At 37.1% G+C, this 19,924-nt stretch overlaps 1 protein-coding gene across 1 annotated transcript in view; it reads left to right on the forward strand.

Moving 5' to 3' along the window:
• The first annotated feature begins 1,876 nt into the window (after nucleotides 1–1,876).
• The window catches only part of LOC128251187 (cysteine-rich secretory protein LCCL domain-containing 2-like), a 63,799-nt gene continuing 45,751 nt past the window's right edge, over nucleotides 1,877–19,924 (forward strand). The window contains exon 1 of the mRNA XM_089344137.1: nucleotides 1,877–2,256. The gene's annotated coding sequence lies outside the window, so the exon portion shown is untranslated. The remainder of the gene's footprint in view (nucleotides 2,257–19,924) is intronic.

Below are 19,924 nucleotides of genomic sequence, written 5' to 3' on the forward strand. Positions count from 1 at the left end.
ACGGCAGAGAGAGTAATGTTGATGGTGTATGTGTATATGAGAGAGAGAGAGAGAGAGATAAATGAAATTTATCATTCAGTTTATTTATTTATTATGTATATATGTATGAATGGCTTCAGTGACACACACTCACATACATGCACGCACACAGGTTGTTTTAATTGATTTTCTCTGTAAGTATGGGGACTAGGAAAAAATCGAAAGCGCGTTCCAGCCTATGCACCCATCTCCACATGTGCGCCATTTTTCACATGAATCCACCCAGCTGTTTGGCCGTGAACCTCAAGACAAGAAAGAATACAACGGTCGGCCAACTTCAATTTATATTATATACATACATATATATATATATATATATGTATATATATATATATATATATATATATATATATATATATATATATATATATATATATATATATATATATATATATCATCATCATCATCATCATCATCATCGTTTAATGTCCGCTTTCCATGCTAGCATGGGTTGGACGATTTGACTGAGGACTGGTGAACCAGATGGCTACACCAGGCTCCAATCTGATTTGGCAGAGTTTTTACAGCTGGATGCCCTTCCTAACGCCAACCACTCAGAGAGTGTAGTGGGTGCTTTTATGTGCCACCGGCACAAAGGCCAGTCAGGAGGTACTGACAACAGCCACGCTCGAAATGGTGTATTTTACGTGCCACCTGCACAGGAGCCAGTCCAGCGGTACTGGCAATGAACTTGCTTGAATGTCTTTTCACGTGCCAGGAACGATCATGCTCAACAATTCCAATCACTACTGCTCCAACCATAATAGGTCACTTTTAGGTCACTTGATCATTAAAGGTCCTACAAACAGTCTACTACCGTCATATCACTCCTGTCTTTTCCTCCTTCTTTCTCTTCTTTTCCTACTCCTTCTTTTTCTTTTTCTTCCTCTTCTCCTTCGCCACCTCCTTCTTTGGCTGCTGCTGCTGCTGCTTAAACAATCAAAATCCAGAACCAGCATCCCTCATATTAACTTTTTCTTCAGATCTCCCACTGCCAACCGGACCTTCACAAAAGTAAAAGAGCGATAGACAGAAAAAAGGAAAATGTCCTACCTATTTGAAAACTATGGAAATATTTTTTTAAAACATTTCCTTTAATTTTTCCACAATTTAATTATTTTTCTTGCTGTATTCTAAGTTGAAGAAGTTGAGAAGACTGAAACTGGTACTAAAATGTTCTTCACAATAAGATTATTTTAGCGTGTTCTACCTTGTCTTTTTTTCCTTATACATATCAACTCGTGTGTTACTTTTCAACCTTCTACATATATATACATACATATATTGTGTGTGATATTACTGATGTTTGGTTAAGCTTACAGTTCTTTCCCATATTTCATTGTGTAACAGCCAGGTGCCAGGTTCTTCTCTATGTCACCAAAGTACTCCAGCTGCTACGTCTTGCATCCCGATATATCATCACTCTGTCAGCAATTATATATTAGATGACACGAAATTATGTATTAGATGACACGAAAATAAACAACATATATATATATATATATATATATATATATATGAATGTATGTATGTATATATATATATATATATATATATATATATATATATATATATGAATTATGTATGTGTGTATATATATATATATATATATATATATATATATATATATATATATATATATGAATGTATGTATGTATGTATGTGCATATATATATATATATATATATATGTATGTATGTATGTATGTATGTATGTATGTATTCGCACACATGTGTGTCTCTTGTTCAAATATATGTCACTGAACTCGCAAGTATTCTTCTTAGCTTATTTTCTCATCTACAAACACACACACACATACACACAGTTAGTATACAGATGCATGTGTTTGTGCATACGTGTGTGTGTGCGTGTGTGTGTGCGTGCGTGTGTGTTTGTGCATTTTACTGCATCCAGGAAATTTTCTGCTGAATCAGCTATCTGTTCCCCTATTTTCCACTCTTCGTCCTTCATTTCCAGTTTCAAACAATAAACAACAACTGAAAGCACAATTCTACTGATGTGGAATATTGTCTCTATTTTCCGTCTCTTCTATGATGTAACAGAGTTCCAGGTGTAATCAACTGCACAGAGCAGAAAGTGCTGAAATAAGGAGGAGTAAAAAACCTAAGCAATTAAATTGGGTGGATTTGTATCTCTTATTACAAATATTATCGAACTGTTTTACTTACTGTGTTGGCTATTCTTCTATTGAAGGAGGTTCGTCACCTTTTGTTATTATTCTTAATTTTTGATGAGGGGGTTTATTAAGATTTTTTATTGAGTTTAAAAAAAAAAAAATTTTTAGTTTAATTCTACAACTTTGCTTTCAGTTCAGTTTAAATATTCTTTTGATTTTGGTGACGAAAATATGGTCGTATACGCATATGTATGAATGTATGTATGTCACTGCATAGTTTTATTTCAAGATTTCTAGCCAATAAAGAAAGAATCGGTTTCTAACCTAGATTCAAGGCTCCTTCATTGGAATTTCAACATCAACAACAGGGTATTTTTGTTTGTATGTATGTATGTATGTATGTATGTATGTATGTATGTATGTATGTATGTATGTATATGTGCAGATTTGTATGTTTTATGTATGTATTCATACATATAGTTGTATACAGTTGCATATTTAGACATGCATATAGTTACATATCTAGACATGCTCATATATATTTAAATGATAAACCTCTGAGAAGTTTTACAGATTTTTACAGTTCCAGTGATGGATTGGATCTGTAGTCTTCAAATTAGCTTTCTTCTTTCTGGTTTTGAGAAGCCTAATTTCTCAAGATTGGTATTTAGGCAGTGTGTTACATATCCCAGGCCCCCAATAATTACAGGTATAAACCTGAACTTGTAATCTGGATAGAGTTACTGCAGATTTCTCAATAGTTCAGCGTAGGTATTCGCTTTTTTTCACTGATCTTCATCTTTATGTTAACAACCATTGGGCAGCTAATTTACACAACTGTACACAGTTTCTCTTCTCTATCCCAAATCATTATATCAGGTCTGTTGTGTTTACATTTTATTGAGGTCTTCACTGGTACATTCCACCAGTACTCCTTTTCGTTATGAGTGACTATGGCTTCTACCAGACTGTGGGTTCTTACTTCTTTGTCCTCGGGATTATCCTTCCACTCATTATAGAGTGTCCTAGCTACTATATCATGTCTCATTGGTAGATGATACTATGCTGACATTTTCGGACAACTGCTTATGATGTGGGTAATATCTTTGGTGTTAACTCCACAAAGTTTGCATCGGTTGTCACATTTTACTGCTTTTCTTGCATCTCTGTCCCTTTTGCACATCAGGTACTTCGTTGATATTTCCTGTTCCTGGATTTCAAATGTATACCCTTCAAACTGCTCATACAAGTTCATCCTTTCATTTGATGATACATTGCAGTAGAGTCATGTGATTTCTGTGGGCATGTATTCTAGGTTATCAGACAAAGATTGTTGCTCAAGGAGCTACCTTCCAAGTCTTATGATGTTATCAGCCTCATGTATACAAACTTGGTCAAGGGATGCACTTTAACACTAAAAGATGTTGCCGAAGGGATATGATACAACATTCAAAGGCATTTTGGATCAATGTTAAGCCTCTGCTGCCTTGTTTACGTTTTAGGTAGAGGCGGTCTACATCAGTGTTTATGTGGAAATTATGTGTGTTTGTTAATATTTTTCGGGTTTTCACATCAATGGCTCAGATATCATCAACCGTCCAATCAAGCAGCCCAAATGTTAGTATGAGTACTGGCATTGCAAACACAAAGTGGGCCACTGTCTTATTGAATGCAGATAGTTCTGTGATCCAAATTTTCTTTATTCGGCTGTAATATACTTTAGTGACACATGTTTTGTAACAGGTATCATTGTAAGATATGTTTTCATCCACCCCCAGATATCTGTAACATTCCTTGTCAGATACAGGAGAAACAGTCAAATCATTAATGGAGACGTTACTAGTCTGGTTCATAGATCTCCCCCTTTTCACAACCATATAACAACATTTGTCCTGACCAAACCCCAACCCTACATCCTTTGAAAATGTACGAAGATACACACACACACACACACACACACACACACACACACACACACATACACACATACACCACTTTATGTATGCATGTACCTGATGTGACCCAGACTACAATGACCGATGCAATGCAATTGGGTGCACAACATCCCACTCATAAAGGACTGTCATGAGAGGGGTCGAAACAGTTGTCATACTGAATAGAGACTAGTACCAAATCTAGCTTCTATTTTCTGCATCAATTATTATTGCATACACATATGTATGTGTGTATATGTATATATGCACACATATATACATATATGCGTATATACATACACACATGCAAACATATATACACACTCACACACACACATGCATGCATACATGCATGCATACATACATACATACATACATACATACCTGTAATTATTGGGGCACTGGGATACGTAACACACTGCCTAACTACCAATCTTGAGAAATTAGGCTTCTCAAAACCAGAAAGGAGAAGACTGATTCGAATACCACAAATCCAATCCATCACTGGAACTGTTAGAATCTGTAAAACTTTCCAGAAATTTATCATTTAATTAATATATGCATATGTCTAGATATGCATGAAAATACATTCATAAAATGAAGCATATAAATCTGCACATATACATACATACATATAAAAATACCCTGTTGTTGATGTTAAAATTCCAATGAAGGAACCTTGGATGTAGGTTAGAAACCAGCTCTTTCTCTATTGGCAAGACATCTTGAAATAAAACTGAAAAATAACATACATACATAAAGGCAGTCTGCTCTAAAACAAAGCTTGACCACTCCAAGCACAAATATAGCTTTTAAGCCCAGAGACTCTCTTTAAAAACTTTCCACAAATATTGCAAACTTGTCTTAGTTCTGAATCTGTTATTTTGTTGTGCATTTTGTGCATGTTTACATGTCTCTTTAGAACTGCAGAGGATGCACACAACTTCTGACAAAAACGATACTGAAGAGCATTTTCATGTATAAAATGATGGTATGTTGTTCTGGGGGGATCATAAATGAGATTTTAGACCAGGTCCTTTTGAGAGGCAGGTCCTGCCCCGTACCTCGCACTGATATGAGTTTTGTCCTGAGGTGTTGGCAAATTCCCCTTTACGCAGGTTTCTTTTCATTTCACTGTGCTCAATTCGTTTGCTCTCAAATGCTTGTACACCTGTCCAAATATTTTCCCGCCATAGTTTCCTGTCAGTTGCAAAGGATTCAATCTGTCTGAATGGAACATTGATTTCTCCAAGGAAAAATTTTATGTTATCTATTTTGCTATTCTTGTGACTCCCCTTTGCCAGTTCATTGCACAGAAGTTGTTTGAGAATACATTTATTGTCCACACTGATGACCTGTCCTGTCCATTGTAATTGGTTCCTCATAAACAGTGATTCAATAGAAAGAATCCCAGCTTGGCTAAGAACCTCATTATTTGGGGTGTCTGATTTCCTGCTTTCTTTTAAAATGTGTCTCAGACACTTTTGATGGAAGTGTTCAAGTGTTTTCGTATGGCAAACATAAGTTGTCCAGGTTTCTGAGGAATACAGAAGAGAAGAGCGGACAAAATCAGAACAAAGCATAATTTTTGTTTCAGTTTTTATGTGGTATTGTGACCAGACTCTGGATTCTAAACCACCAAAAGATGCTGCTACCTGTTGTGTGTATGTGTGAAGGTATCTCAGTATCAAAATAGCCTCAAGAATTAACATAGCTTCCAAAATATTGAAAGGATTGTACAACCTTTAGTGGTATGCCCTTAATGACTGTGTGATAATTAGTCAATTCATTTCCTGGAGTAGGTTGATGCTTTATGACTGTTTTCTTCAAATCAATTGTCAAACCAAATGCATCACATGCAGAGTAAAAAGAACAAACTAGAGTTTGTAAGCCTTCTTTGGAATGACTTATGAGGTTACATTCGTCAGCAAACCTAAGATCCCTGATAAGTGTGCTGAAAACTTTGCTCTTGAATCTAAATCTAGTCAAACTAAACAAATATCCTGTTGATCTGTACCTCACATAAACTCCTTCAGTGGAATTTGCTAAAAGCTGAAGAAAGCATTGCACCGAAATAGATGGCAAAGAGAGTAGGGGCATCAAGGTCCCCACTGCTTCACACCATTTTCAACACTAAAGGCATCTGAGAGTGATCATCTAAAGTTTACACTTGCTTTCATGTCTTTATGAAGGGCTCTAATTATATTCACAAATTTAGGAGGACAGCCAAGTTTTTTTAGCAGAATCCACAGTCTCTCTCTATTGGCAGTGTCAAATGCTTTACTCAGATTGTCAAAACAGTGGAATAAGTCCATGTTTTTCTCAATACATTTTTTCCTGAAGCAGGTGAATTGTGAAGACTATATCTATTGTTGCCTTGGAATGCACAAAAACCACACTGGGACTCAGAAACTACTCTTGGAACAATATGAGTGTTCAATAACTCGAAAAGAATCCTGGCCAGAACTTTACCAATGACTGATAAGAGGGAGATGCCACGAAAATTACCACAATCATTTTTCAATACTGATTTAAAAAGGGAAATTAGTATTGTGTCCATCCAGCAATTATAAAATTATGCATAAGTTCTACCATTTTCTTCACTGCCAGACTTCAAAATCTCATTTCTAATACCATCCACACAAACAGCTTTATTGTTGTTTAATTTTCTTATTGATCTAGAAGCATCTTCTAAAATCGATTCATTGGCCATTTCATGGATAACTTAGATTTTCTGTTTTGAATAATATTCATATCTACATTGGAAGCCCTATTCAAAAGATTTGAATAATGCTCAACCTGATGTTTCTGTATGGAGGGGATGTCAGTTAAGAGACATCTTCCATCAACACAGCAAACTGGGGCTATTGCAGTTGATGTGGGACCAGAGACTTCTTTGATTAAGGAGAAAAATTGCTTTGTGTCCTTCCTATTAAAAGCAGCTTGTGTTTTCAAGGCCTTCTTTCAGACTCATTTGGGTTACCTGACTGATTGAGAATATATTTACATTTGATTAAGGGAGTGATTTCATTGTTGTAGCCTGTGAGCCAATCTATCTTCTAATTTCATTGATTTAAACCCTATTGTAGAAGAATCTAAATTGTAGACCTGAGATTTAAAAGATTCACATAGATTGTCTTGGTCAAGTGAGATATTGCTAATAGTATTTTGAAATTGTTGAAGGATGGCTAAAAATTTCAAGTAAGTAATGTTAAGTTTTTTTTGGCAGTTTAGATTCTTTGGTTTAATGAAAAAATTGAGTTTTGTCCTAACTAATCGATCTTTCCAACAATCAATCTCTCTCATAACACAAACACTCTGTACATCCTTAAGATCACACTGGCGAGTTAATAAATAGTCAATAAGGTTCCAGGCTTTTGGCCTAGGGTGCATCCAAGTTGTTTTGTATTTTCCTTTTTATTTACAAAATGTATTAGTGATTACAAACTGATTCTCTGTGCAAAAGGTTAATAAGGCAGTTGCGTTATTGTTACAGTTTGCAATGCCATGCTTGCCTAGCACAGGCCAAGTTTCATGATCCCTTCCAACCCTTGCATTAAAGTCACCCAAGTTTGTCTTCTATGAACTGACACATTAAGTTCATTGTACAAATTTTCAATATTTTCATAGGAATTGACCACTGTAGGGATATAAACGCTTATGATTGTTGCACATCATCCATTTTTTAGCTCCATATAACATGACATAATGCACTCAGAAGTTTCATTTGGTAGTTCCTTCAAAGAATACAGTAAGGATGGTTTTATGGCAAAGTTTACCCCAGTTTCCCTTCGTCTACTCCCTGGTAAGCCTTTCGAAAAGACAGTATACCCTTGTTAATATAGTTGAACTACTTTGGCCAATCATGTCTCAGAGAGATCAACAAGGTCCAAATTGTAGTGATTTAGCACCTGTACTATAAATGGTGTCGGTCTGAACAGCCTTTGAATGTTGCTTTACTGCTGAACAGTCAAGGAAGAAATGAGTACATTCTATGCATACTCAAAAGTGAGAGCAACAACATCTTCAGAGTTCCAACTACTGCACCGCTACTCTGAGAATACAACTGTCTCATGCAACCCAAAGGAGGCTGGACTGGCCTACCTGAACAGAAGCTTGGAGGAGAACCAAACATCTTACCAACAAAAAGCAATGCATGGGTACATATCCCATAAGCTAGAGGGTAACAACAGCATTAACAGGAAGATTAACCTCTTCTGGACCTGTGATAGAAACATTACATTCTACCTAGAAGGATATGTCTTCACTAACCAGTTACCAAATATCTGATAAACAGTTACCAAATATCTGATAAACAAGAGGGACAAAGATACCACCAAACCTCCACATTGTGATAAAAAATGTTGGCTCTGCTATACCAATGTGAAAGATATCACCCACATCAGCAGCAGCTGTCTATGAGATACTACTTTCCCCTGAGGCATGATATAGTTGCTGACTATTTACAATGCTATCCACAGGAAGGATTGCCCTGGCATATAGATCAAAGGCATGTCAGAATCAGCATGCATTCACACCTTTAAAAACAAGGAATACTGGTGGAATACTCCAATAAAAACAGCAATTTAGTGCAGACGTAACAGACCTGATATTGGTATGCACTGTTGTAGAGGTCAGCTGCCCAGCGGATATCAATGTACAATCAAAAGTCCAAGGAAAAGAAACTGATGCAGATTCTCCAAATCTAATCTATTAGTGGCAGAATGAAGATTTGTAAGACATTCCAAAACTTCTCCACGTGAGACTCTTATGTGAATAGATGTACACATTTGGGTATATGCATCGACAGTTCAACCAGCACACTGACTCAGCCACATATTCACAAACACCAGGAACTCTCTTAACTTAAAAATCTTGTCACTTGAACTCTCTCAAGAACTCAAATTAAATTCAAAGAAAAATCATACATATATACATATATATGTACATACATACACACACACATACACACATTCACACACACTCACACACTCATAAGTTAACATATTAACATAAGGCTAAGGATCAGTGAAAAAGAAAATACCTATGTTGAACTATAATCTATAATTATTCTATTCAGATTACAAGTCCAGCTTTATACCTGTAATTATGGGGGTACTGAGATATGTAACACATTGCCTAAATGCCAATCTTGAGAAATTTGTTTTCTTAAAACCAGAAAGGAGAAAGCTGATTCGAAGACTACAGGTCCAATCCACCACTGGAACTGTAAAAATCTGTAAATCCAGAAGTTTATCATTTAAGTATATATGAGTATGGAGAATTTTTTCTCTTTCGAATGATATAGGTGTTATATATCTTTCTACAATTTTAATGTGCAATTAATTCAAATGATTAGAAATTGTTGGCAAAATAAGTTTAAGACTGTACCAAGATTATGCAAATTAATAAACCAAATGGCTGGTCATATGGCTGGTCATACTGCACTGTTTTGTTTAAAAATCAAGCATTGTTACACATTAATTCACTATGTGAAATTGTTCTAGTATCATCCCAGTTACTAGATCAAAGATCATGTTGTTTCATCAGTAAAATGTGTCCATCATGAACATTAGCAAGCAATTAGGATGCAACTAGGATGCATTTAGGCTTGTGTTCAAGCATGGAATCTTTAACAAGCCACTGGCCAATACAAAGATCAGCAAAGAACAAGAGCTCTGAGAAAAACAACAGTATAGATGGATCAACGAATTCATAGGCTCTTTTAATGTAACTGAATGCTAGCAGCAGTCGACATTTGCAAGCAATTATCTGATGAAACTGACATCAGCTTTATGCCATAAACTGTCAGAAACTGCCTAAAAGAATTTGGACTGTTTGGCTGGATCATTTGGAAGAAGCAGATAATTTCTGAGATGAACCGGTGGAAGTGGATCAAGTTTGCTAAAAGCCATATTGAATGGACGGCTGGAGACTGGTCAAAAGTTCTTTGAAGCGAAGAATCCCACTTCTGCATTTTTGGATCAGATGGAAAGACTTATGTTAGATGCCATCCAACTGAAGAATTCCATCCTAAGTGTGTCAAGAAAATAGCGCAAGCGGGAGGTAGGGGAGTAATGGTGTGGGCTGTGTTCAGCTACTTATGTGTTGGTCCAATTGTTAAGGTTGATGGCAAACAGAACAGTGTAGGCTATCTGCAATTAGTAAATGAAAATGAGCTGCCATATTTAAATAATCAGATGCCACTGCGATCTGTTTTCCAGCAGGATAATTGCACCGTTCATAAGGCTAGGAAAGTTTTGCAATATTTTGATCGCAATAATATGGTGGTTATTGAATGGTCTCCACAGAGCCTGGATTTGAATCCAATAGAACATTTATGGAATTATGTTTTTAAAAGAGTTAATGCTAAAAAACCAACAAATTTGTTCCAATTATATAATTTGATTGAAGAACATTCCAAGTAATTTTTGTGCTCATTTGTCGAACTCCATGTCCCACCATTGTAAGGCCATAATTGAAAATAATGGCTATAGAACTAGATGCTAATAATAAATCATTTGTGCTGTAAATTTTCAGTTTAAACAAAATAATATTGGTATGGTCTTAAACTTATCTTGCCAACAATTTTTAATCATTTCAATTAACTGCGCATTAAAATTATTCAAACTATAGAAAAATATATAACACCTATATCATTCGAAAGAGAAAAAAAATCTACATAAATTGTAAAAAGTAAAATAATTTTTATACAGTTTTGTTAAAAATAAATTAATGAAGGAATAGAACTGTCATAATTGTTCTTAAACTTATTTTGGCCTGTGTACATACATCCAAACAATCATACGTACATATATACATACATACAAACATACAAACATACACACATACATACATACATACACACATACATACATGTCCACAGTTGTAGACATGCCCCCTCCAGACAATCAATATTTCCTTCATGATTTCATTGCTAAAATTTAATATATCACCAGAGACGTCTCTGTGCTTTTATAACATTTTTCATCATGGGGAGAGATCTCTTTGAAGCAGTAGATTCATCCTGTCGTAGCCATTCAGAAACACACAAACGCTGCTAACTTCACTTCAACCTAGGTGTAGGTGTGGCTGTGTGGCAAGAAATTTGCTTCCCAACCACATGGTTTCAGGTTCAGTTTCATTTTGTGGGCATATGTCCTCCACTATAACTCTGGGTTAACCAAAGACTCACAAGGGAATTTGATTGAAGGAAACTGAAAGAAGCCCGTCATATATATATATGTGTGTGTGTGCTGTGTGTTTTTATGTCTGTGTTTATTCCCCCCACCACCACTACCGCGTGACAACCAGTGTTGGTATGTTTAAGTCCACGTAACTTAGCATTCAGCAAAAGACCAATAGATTAAGTACTGAACTTTAAAAAATAAATACTGGGGTCAATTTGTACAAGTACAACTAAAATTCTTCAAGGCAGTGCCCCAGCATGGCCACAGTGCAATGACTGAAACAAGTAAAAGATAACTTCACTTAAACATTTATTACTTGCAACTTTCACTGCTCCAGTCTCATCACAGACAATGTTATGAGTGACCAGGTTTGGTGCAAGGAAAGTTTTGGCACCATTTTACAAATAACAAAATTTTAATTTTAATTTTCTTTATGTCTTTAGTCAGTAAGTGTTATTTTCTATTTGCTTCTATCAAGAAATCAAAGGAAATAACTATTATTCCCTTCAAACTTTGCTTTTGAGACCTGGACATCAATGTTTTCAAACTGACCTATTTTCCATTACATTTCAGACAAATTCAGTGCTGAGTTGTTGAAGCAGAAATATCATTATAGCATATATTCTGCTCAACACCACAGATTTGCTTGTTGGTTGCTTGACCTTAACCACTTTAGCATGTCCCTTAGTGGCTGACAATATGTGCATCTCTGATCATGAGCAGGAGTAGTGGGCAGTGGCAGCTCATAGATAAAATTAGTGAGGTTGCTGCTTCAGAAAATTTTTAGTCGTTGTTTTAATATTGTGCAAAAGGAAACAAACATATAAAAAGAATATTTATACATGAACTTAATCGGTTCGCATTTTAGCCACAGCCAGGTAGTGTGTTTAATTTGTTCACTGAATGCTGCTGCAAATTCCCCCTTGTTTTTCAAAAGTCCCCTCTAAATCACAAAATAAGGGTGGAAAATCTGCCCTATTTTTCAAATCTTGGCAGCAACACTGAAGCTGGAAGCAGGATAATAATCGAATTCTACACTTGTCACATTCAAGAATATAAACAGGTTTTAAGCATAACACACGTGGAGTCAAAAAGAAACACTACCTTTCACCAGTACTGCATGAATGACAATGCTCTCTCTCCTTAGCATGAAGCTTCCTATCTCAGACATGTGAGCATGTGCACAACAGTCAAACACTGTGTCACTGGAACTGTGAAGCGCACAGTTCTATACAAGGATTTTTGTATTTTTTCATAAACAGGAAATGGCTAAAAAATTATATAATGTACAAGTATAAAGAAAGAATTAAAGCTAAAAGGATTCATTATATTGAATGTTATCGATAGTATTGAGTGGAAATGGAGGGTGTGCAGTTTCGCAGTACCTATGCACAAGCTGCCACTGGTAGTGGGGGAGCATGATAGCCATGTATTGAGAGGGCTTCTTAGAGGTTTGAATAAATGTAACAAAAGCCAAGTTTGACGGAAATATTAACCATTTTTCATACTTTCTAGGGGTAAGCAAACAGGAAATAACAGTTGTTACCCAAATGCAAAAATCGTGTTACACAGGAATTGTGTATATCTACAAAAATGTTACCCTTTTCCTCGGCTGTAATTAGAAGCGTAGTTGCAGATGTAACTCGAAGAATCTGTGAACTGTCATTAGATAGAGAGATATTCTTTGTGGCTGCCTTCCATTGCAATGAGGCATTAGCGAGGACTGGATTCCCTGAGAAGTTAGCATATATGGAGGATACCACACCCTGCTCACAAACCCAAAGAAAGTCAGAAAGAGAAAGATAACTTGGTTCAGTCCTTTGTTTAACCTAGAAGTTTCAACCAGCATTGCTATAAGTATTGTAAACTTTTCAACACCCACATCAAGATCAGTTACTTCTGCTTAGACAACACCGCTTCTGACATGCATGCTACAATTGACACAAGCACACACTTTCACAGCCCTCAATCCACACGTCAACAAATAACTACTGAAATTCTGCCAAGTGCCCACTAGGAGGATCCTGCTTCTCAATGTTTGATGTCAACAGAGCCCTCCACGCACTCCGATGGCATTCCAAGAATCTAGACAAGTGGTACTCAACTGGAGTGTACATGGCCCTTGGAGGTCCTTATACGATTTTGTAGTTAAAATGTATCTGCAATAAATCGGTTATACTTTTAAAATATACAAAATATTTTAACAATTTTTCGATACAATTTCTGATACATATTTAATTATAAAAATATAATAGGAATTTTTAAAATATTGATTGTGATCCAAGTAAAATTGGAATTAGAAGGGGTCTATAAGTAAATAAATGATTGAGAACCACTGCTCTAAATGGTCATGACAGCCACTAACTTCAAAGCAAGATATACACAGCATTTGCACTCCTTCAGGTATGTAGATAGAGAAATCTTCCCCTCCCTGTCCCGATTTATTTGGAGACTCCATATCCACTGGAATGACTTCCCCAACATTGAATGGTGTATCATTGACAGGCCCCACCGTTACCACCTGGAACTTGCAATTGCCAACTCTGCCTCCACCTGAGATAACACATCCACCACCAACCTACAGTATCCAGTAACAGGAAAAATAAACTATCGTATTGTTGCCACCAGGTTAAATGTTCTGTTAATGAACTTCAAGCCACCGGCAGCCAACAATCCAAATATACCACCATATACAAGGGTACGGTATTTAACCTCTGCACCCGTGTAGATTACAGCTCCATCCATCCTAACTATCCTGCCTTAATTTTTGTTGATCTGGCACCACTGAAATGCTTTAACCTTGCATGACTAAATCCGATTACTCTCCCCAAAAGACTGTTGTCACTAAAGTGTTAGTTACTCGCTGACCTATGACGACATATGTGGCATCAAATGCAATGAACTAGTTTAGTTGCTAACTAAACTACACCGCAGCTTCCAGGCATAGTGGCGACAACTGTCTACCAACATCCTGCCCACACATGTGGGCCTAAGTATAAAGACAACAAGCAATGTTGCTTCCAGACCAATAACACCACATGGGCTGACTTATCCAATCGAGGCTTAACATCTAGAAGCCGTCTTGAATTTGTCTCATATCCCTTTACACTCTCTATGAAACTTTAAGTTGCAGACAGCTAAGTCAAACATTATATAATATATATAAATATATATATATATATATATGTATGTATATATATATATATATATATATATATATATATATATATATATAACTATGTGTGTTTTTTTGTGTCTGTGTTTGCCCTCCCATCACTGCTTGACAACCGGTATTAGTGTGTTTACATACCCGTAACTTAGCAGTTCGGCAAAAGAGAGACCAGGCTTTAAAAATAAATATGTACTGGGGTCGATTGGTTTGACTAAAACCCTACAAGGTGGTGGTCCAGCATTACTGTAGTCAAATGACCGAAACAAGTGAAAGAATAAAATAATACTATAAATGACTATATAATATGAATATATTTCGCTTTGGCATTGCAAGACTAATAATCTGAAATGTTAGCCAAGGATAGAGCGGTAACAAGAGAAAATATGACTAAGGAATAAAAGATTATCTTATGAACTTCATTGGCTTACAGCTGTTTCTGCTATAAGATGCAATGGATGAATGAGTAAGAGCCTGAATAACACCTTATAGCTTCACCGAAGAAATGAATATGTAAGGAATTGCATGACGGTATGTTACTATGCACAGTAGTTTTACCCATTGTTCTGCTGTTGGCAAGTTTGAAATTGTGGTGATGAACTTTGCTTATTTCTTCCATGCATCATTTTGAATGAAATAAGAACATTACACTAAACACATACAACGAGGTTTACAGACATAAGTTCTACTCACGTGTCAAGTTTCATCAAAATCAATAAAACGATGCAGGAGGAGTTAGCTAACAACGCCACAAACAAAAACACAGCAATTTTCCACATATGTAGTAGATATATATATACATACATACATACATACATACATATATATATATATATATATATATATATATATATATATATATATATATATATATATATATATGGATGAAAACATTTTAATTCAAATTCGTTGGTACACTTGAGTTTCAAGCATGATGCTAGTCCTCAGTCATGAAGAGTTTGAATGACAGAAGTTGATTGTTATCACTATAAAGTGGACTGTGATTGGTCAAGGAAGGTCATGTGGTGTCGTGGTTTGATGCTGGTTTATGGGTAACAGTCAGCTGGAAAATACCACATGGTGAACAGGAAATTGACCACGTCGAGGACAGAAAATAGACTATGTGACAATTAGGAAATGGGCCAGGTTGTTGGAGAGGGAGAAGTAGGAAGGGGCAGCATGTACAAATATATAGTTCTATAAGTAGTTTTGCGTGCATGTGTATATTGATGCAAACATATGTATATTGATGCAAGCATGTGCATCTGTACATGGGTGCACATTCACACGTATGCACACACACACACAGGCTTGGATGAACACATGTGCACACACACATACACACACATGCATGCACATACATGCACACACACATGCATATTCATTCATATGTACATATGTATATTCACATGCACATATGCATGCATACCAGTGTCTTCACATACATGTATGTGCACATGTGCATTTGCACACATACTTGCATGAGTATACACCTGCAAAACAAGCGTTGGGGATTATTAAGCGATAGGAATTGGTATGCGTTGGGGGTTGGTAAAGTTGGGGATTGGTAGGTGGTGGTCCTGCTTATAGGGTTGGTTGGTAGCAGTGACCTTCGCGCAGGCAGTGCAGAGTAGCAACTGGTGCTAAGATGGTATATCCATGTTATCAGCAGTCAGAGTCCTGAAATTTGCCAGAAGGGCATACCTCTGGTGACAGCAGTATGATAAATCGTATTTCTTGTTGATGGATCCTGCAGGTTGTTGGAGGATATGCAATTTTTCACAGTTGGGGGCTCCAGGTGAATATGGTGAATAGTCCACTTTATGCTGGGTATTTCATCTCGGAGATCACGGAGTCTCCAGAGAAAACGAGACAGGGAAGTAGAGTTCTCTCTGTCCCTGGATCTGAACAAGTGCATATGCTGGGAATATCTTCGCTTGAAGTCATTAGCTGTCATACCCGTACAGTGCCTAGTAATGCCATTGGATGGTGTAAGGGTGTGGTTCTGTATACTGCAATCTTTGAGAGGCACAGGGTGGGGTTTTAGAAGTTGCAGGTTGGGGTTGGGGTTGGGGTTGGTGAATTTTTATATCTGTTTATGCATTTGCAATGAAGAGACAACCGCTACTGTACTTGTTGAGGAATATCCAAATACCTCCAAGGAAGATCAACTTGACGCGATTTACAGAGAAGACAGAAAGTGTCATCAAATGCATGCACTTGGAGGCTTTCTTCTGTGAGAATTCATCCACCACTACATCTACAGATAAATTCGGCTTCAAATCCCGAAAGTGCACCCCATGTATGAAAGGCCTTGAGAACTTTGAGACCGACCTAAGGAGCATTGTAAAGAAGGTAAGGTTTTGGCATTATTCTAATCCCTTCCATAAATGACGATGACCAGCATTAAGCAATCGTCCAACATATACACCATTGCAGACAAAACAAAGAACATTTATGAAATGAACACTTCCACACACTCAAGACTACTTATAAGTGCCATCACCAAAACATACAAGAAAACCCTTTTTTTCACATACAATGATGTAAACACAGAAGCAAAGGAGCTAGCCACCCACCTTAATATCAGGGATCACGTGGACTGCCTTAGTACGTGACCCCTCCCCCCATTTCCTATTACGCTTAAGGACTATAAGCCTAACTTCCACTCTAATCCCAAATGCAGGTTGATCAACCCCTCTAAAAGTGAGATAGGTATTATTAGCAAACGCATTCTTGATACTATCAACTCTGATATCAGAAGAGCTACAGGGTTTTGCAGTATCAAGAATAAATCAGCTTGTAGATTCACCCAGTTGGACTTTGTCTACTTCTACCCTTCCATATTTAATCCCTTCCTTCTGAAGGCCCTAACTTTTGCTGAGCAATATACCAACATTAGTGACCTTGATATCAGAATTATCATGAATGCTAGGAAGTCAATTCTGGCCCACAACAATTCATTCTGGCTAAAAAAGAAGGCAATCCATTGTTCGATGTTTCTATGGGGAGCTTTGACAAGGTTGAAATCATAGACCTCATCGGGTTATACATCTTGGATACTCTCAAGAGACATACCCACCAACACAGATTGGCCTTCTATTAGGACGACATCCTGGCTATCTCAAGCCATATGAACAGCCACACCATGGAGAGGTTCAGGAAGGACTTGGTAAAAATATTTAAGGAGTTTGGCTTGTCCATAAGGATTACCACCAACCTGATTATGGTCGATTTCTTGGACGTAACCTTAGACCTCAGTACAGGCAAGTATTACCCATACAGGAAGCCTAATGAAGATGCAGTATACAGCCACAAAAGCTCAAAACCATCCCCCACCCCACTGTAATTAGAAACCTGGCTTGGAGCAAGTTTACTGAGAAGCTGATGTATGTAGACAACCCCCAAACACCCTCTCTTCACTCCAAAAGGATTAGGAGGAGGAAAATTATATGGTATAACCCCCTTTCAACCTAGAAGTTTCCACCAACATAGCTAATTAAGAAACACTTCCCCAGAGGCCATAAGTATTACAAACTCTTTAACCACCATAATGTCAAGGTGAGATACTCCTGCTTAGACAACATTGCATCTAACATCGCATGCATCAACAGATGTAAAAATGCACCCACACCATCCCCAACCACAACCTGCAACTGCTGAAACCCCACTAGTATACAGAGCCACACCCTCACACCATCCGATGGCATTACTAAGCACTATATGGATATGACAGCCAATGACTTCAAGGGAAGATACTCCCAGTATATACACTCGTTCAGATCCAGGGACAGAGAGAACTCTACTTCCCTGTCTCGTTTTCTTTGGAGATTCCATGATCTCCCAGATGAAATATCCAGCATCAAGTGAACTATTGTTGATAGAGCGCCACCATATTCACCTGGCGCCCGCAACTGCCAGCTCTTCCTCCACAAAAAACTGCATATCCTCCAACAACCTGCAGGATCCCTCAACAAGAAATGCGGCTTATCATACTGCTGTCACCAGAGGTATGCCCTTCTGGCAAATTTCAGGCCTCTGACTGCCAACAACCCGGATATACCACCTTAGCACTAGCTGCTACTCTGCACCGCCTGCACCAAGGTTGTCACTACCAACCAACCCCATGAGCAGGACTGCCATTTACCAATCCCCAACATTTACCAACCCCCAATACATACCAGCCCCCAATGCTTACCAGTTCCTAATGCTTATCACGAATGTGCATGTGTGTGTGTGCATGCACACTGGTATGCATGCACATATACATATGTACATAAGAAAGAATGTACATGTGCATGTGTATTTATGTATGTGTGTGCGCGTTTGTCCAAGCATGTGTGTGTGTGTGCAAACGTGCACATATGTGCCCATGTACATATGTGCACATTTGCATCAATATACACATGCACGCAAAACTATATGAGCGTAATTACACACCAACATATATAACTATATACTTGCACATGCCACCCCTTCCTACTTCCCCCACCAACAACCTGACCCCTGACCCATTTCCTAATTGTCACGTAGTCTATTTCCTGTCCTGCACGTGTTGAATTTCCTGTTCACCAAGCAGTATTTTCCAACTAACTATTACAATTATACCAACATCAAACCATGACACCGCATGACCTTCCTCAACCAATTGCAGCCCGTCTTACGGTGATAACAATCAACTTCTGTCATTCAAATTCAACATGGCTGACAACTAGCATCATACTTGAAACTCAAGAGTACCAACGAATTTGAATTAAACTGTTTTCATGCATACATGTAACTTCCGCTAAATTGGTTGAGTGCCCTTCTTTCATTTGTCCACTCACTTGTATATATATATATATATATATATATATATATATATATATATATATATATATATATATATATATATATATATAACAGAATGAGATAAAAAATCCAAGGCTGTGAAAGATTTCAGAACATTTTTAAAGAGAAGGTCTTACAGCTGTTTCCAGGATATTTTATATATCCCTTCATCGGAGATGGTGCAAGAAAAAGGTTAGACAATAGTTATTCTAGAGAAGATATGAAATAGAGAGTGAAGTGGAGGAATGAAAACAGACGTGAGATATGCAGGGATATTATATCTGCAGTTCCATTATTGAAGCAGAATGGTGTATATATAAGTACATAAGGTACAGGAAACTGATATGTATACCATTCTGCTTCAATAATGGAACTGCAAATATAATATCCCTGCATATCTCACATCTGTTTTCATTCCTCCACTTCACTCTCTATTTCATATCTTCTCTAGAATAACTATTGCCTAACCTTTTTCTTGCACCGTCTCCGATGAAGGGATATATAAAATATCCTGGAAACAGCTGTAAGACCTTTTCTTTATAAATGTTCTGAAATCTTTCACAGCCTTGGATTTTTATCTCATTCTGTTAATTTTATATATATATGCACACTAATATATGACCTA

This window comes from Octopus bimaculoides, chromosome 28 (assembly GCF_046866305.1).
Source record: "Octopus bimaculoides isolate indiv1 chromosome 28, ASM4686630v1, whole genome shotgun sequence".
Lineage (NCBI taxonomy): Eukaryota > Metazoa > Mollusca > Cephalopoda > Octopoda > Octopodidae > Octopus > Octopus bimaculoides.